This window comes from Barbus barbus (genome assembly GCF_936440315.1).
Source record: "Barbus barbus genome assembly, chromosome: 21".
Classification (NCBI taxonomy): domain Eukaryota; kingdom Metazoa; phylum Chordata; class Actinopteri; order Cypriniformes; family Cyprinidae; genus Barbus; species Barbus barbus.
This window is the reverse complement of record NC_136749.1, coordinates 31,356,792-31,360,444: the sequence shown is the minus strand read 5'-3', so window position 1 is coordinate 31,360,444 and position 3,653 is coordinate 31,356,792.

Sequence of the window (3,653 nt, the reverse complement as noted above, 5' to 3'; positions counted from 1 at the left end):
AGTTCCAGCAGTTCTGTCGTGTGTGTGTGTGTGTGTGTGTGTGTGCAGCTGCTCGATGTGGCCGCTGGGTCTGTTTGTGGAGCTGTAAGCGGAACTTCACTGGCTGATTGTTCGGTCGGCCATTACAGCGAGAGTGTGTGTGTGTGTGCGTGTGTGTGTGTGTTTTCTGCTTTAACATTCACACACTTCTGTGGAGGATCAGTGTGTGTGAGATTACAGACAGAGTGTCCAGACACACAGATATGTGTGCTCATAACTGACTGATTAGTGGGTATTACTGATCATTGGACAGCTGACACAACTCAACATGCTCTTTACAGCTAAAATTAAACTGTTTCTATGTTCTGCTGCTGCTTCGTCAAACCAGGTTAAAGCATCTGATAAATGAATAAATGGAAGAAACAGATCTATATAAGACATTCAAATCATACAGAAATACAGCATCTCCTGTGTGAGTGTTTGGAATTCTCTGCAAGTTTGTGATGTTTTCACGGTTTGTGTTTTTCTTTTCTACACAACCCATTCTATAAACTGCAGGTCTTGTTTTGAAAAATTAAGCATTAATTCAGCAGTAAAAAGAATGATTTATTTGTAAATTACATGTATATATGTGTGTGTGTCTATACATTGGTAGGTATGTATTTATATGTATCTATGTGTGTGTGTGTGGTTGTGTGTGTGTGTGTGTGTGTGTGTGTGTGTGTGTGTGTGTGTGTGTGTGTGTGTGAAATAAAGATGGCGCCGGTGAGATCGGCTGCCGTCACGACTGCTCCAACCAAACCTTGTCTTCTTTTGTTATTTTTTCGTATTGTAAACTATAAACACCGGTTTCTTTTTGTAAGATGGCCATTCTTACATACGACAGGGCCACTCTTATTTCTATTGGTGCACAATGCACTAACCTTTCGCCGTTTCTGAACCCGGACCCATCCTGGCCGGGCGAGATCCTGAGGAGGAACAAAGGACGCGATCCGTACCGGCGTCCTCGAGGGAAACGAGCCGGCGTCAGGAACAGGCTGAGGGCACGCGCACACCGCGCTCCCTTACCAAGTGTCCTGCTCACCAATGTCCAGTCGCTGGATAACAAACTCGATGACCTCAGGGCAAGAGTCAGGTTCCAGAGGGACATTCGGGACTGCAACCTTCTCTGCTTCACCGAGACATGGCTGAACCCAGCGGTACCAGACCACGCCATCCAGCCGGCCGAGTTCTTCTCGGTTTACCGCATGGACAGAACGCTGGACTCGGGGAAGACTAGGGGAGGTGGAGTATGTCTGATGGTGAACCAACACTGGTGCGACAGCGCGAGCATTGTACCCCTCTCACGCTCCTGCACACCGAATCTTGAACTTCTGACCATCAAATGTCGCCCTTTTTATCTCCCTCGGGAATTTAGCTCGGTCATCGTCAGTGCCGTTTATATTCCACCTCAAGCGGACACGGACACTGCGATATGGGATTTACATGAAACACTACACCTTCACCAGACACAGCACCGGGATGCCGCATTCATTGTTTTGGGAGATTTCAACAGTGCCAACCTCAAGCATGCACTGCCGAACTTCCATCAGCACATCAGCTGCCCCACCAGGGGCGAAAGGACATTAGATCACTGTTACACCCCATACAAGAACAGCTACAAGGCACAGTCACAACCACCGTTTGGGAAATCGGACCATCTTCCTCATGCCTGTTTACAAACAGAGGCTGAAACAGGAAGCCCCGGTGCAGAGGGAGGTCCAACGCTGGACGGACCAATCGGTGGCCGCTCTGCAGGACGCGCTAGATGACGCAGACTGGGACATGTTCCGGCGCAGCTCTGATGACGTCAGCTTGTTTACGGAAGCGGTTGTGGGATTTATAGAGAAACTAATGGATGATACGGTGCAGAAAACCATCATCAGGACGTTTCCCAACCAGAAGCCGTGGGTGGATAAAACCATCCGCGACGCCCTGAGATCCCGCTCCGCTGCCTACAACACAGGGCTCATCACCGGGAACATGGATGATTACAAGGCTGCATCTTACAGCGTGCGCAGATCGGTGAAGGAGGCGAAGCAGCGCTACGGGAGGAAACTAGAGTCGCAATTCCAACATGGCGGCTCTAGGAGTCTGTGGCAGGGACTTAGAACCATCACGGACTATAAAACACCACCCTCCAGATCGGGGAATGCGGACGCTTCTCTGGCTGACGAGCTGAACACTTTTTATGCTCGCTTCGAGGCTGCAGCTAATCACGCTAGCGGCGCTAGCAGTGCTAACTGCATGCACGCTGAGGAAGCCGGTGAGGACAACGTGTTCACCATCACGGAGCATGACGTGAGGAGGGCATTCAGGAGAGTGAACATCAGGAAGGCAGCAGGACCAGATGGCATCACAGGTCGGGTTCTGAAGGCCTGCGCTGACCAGCTAGCACCGGTGTTCACCGAGATCTTCAACCTCTCCCTGGAACAGTCCATAGTCCCCTCATGCTTTAAGCAGTCCACCATTGTTCCTGTCCCCAAGAAACCCCAGCCCACCTGCCTAAACGACTATCGCCCTGTAGCCCTCACATCAGTGGTGATGAAGTGCTTTGAGAGACTGGTCAGAGACTTCATCATTGCATCACTACCAGACACACTGGATCCACTACAGTTTGCATACAGACATAACCGCTCCACGGAGGATGCCATCTCACACCTCCTCCACACCACAACAAGTCACCTGGACTGCAGAAAAGGGAATTATGTAAAAATGCTGTTTGTGGACTACAGTTCAGCGTTTAACACCATAATTCCCTCCACACTCACCTCCAAGTTGGAGGTCCTTGGTCTCAGCACATCCTTGTGCCAATGGATCTCCAGCTTCCTGAAGGACAGACAGCAAGCCGTACGGATGGGTAAACACACCTCATCCTCCATCACCCTAAGTACTGGAGCCCCTCAAGGTTGTGTTCTGAGCCCCCTGCTGTACTCACTGTACACCTATGACTGTGTGGCCACTTCCAACTCCACCACCATCATCAAGTTTGCTGATGACACTGTTGTGTTGGGCCTGATCTCAGACAACGACGAGACGGCCTACATACAGGAGATTAAGAACCTGGAGAGTTGGTGCCAGGTGAATAGTCTACACCTGAACATCAGCAAAACTAAGGAGCTGATAGTGGACTTCAGTACGAAGCAGGAGCGGTCATACCAGCCGATCACGATCAGCGGGACTCCAGTGGAGAGAGTGGACAGCTTCAGATACCTGGGTGTTCACATCACGCAGGACTTGACTTGGTCCTGTCATACCAGCACCCTGGTGAAGAAGGCCAGGCAGCGTCTGTACCATCTGAGACGCTTAAGGGACTTTAGACTTCCCTCTCGGGTGCTTAAGACTTTTTACACCTGCACCATCGAGAGCGTCCTGACGGGCAGCATCACTTCCTGGTTCGGGAACTGCACTATGCAGGACAGACAAGCCCTCCAGAGGGTGGTGCGTTCAGCGGAACGTACCATTCACACCGAGCTCCCTGACCTGCAGGACATCTACAGCAAGCGGTGCCTGACCAGGGCCAGGAAGATAGTGAAGGACCTCAGCCATCCCAACAATGGACTCTTTTCTCTGCTGCGTTCAGGGAGGCGCTTCCGCTGCATGAAGGCGAACACAGAGAGAATGAGGAGGAGCTT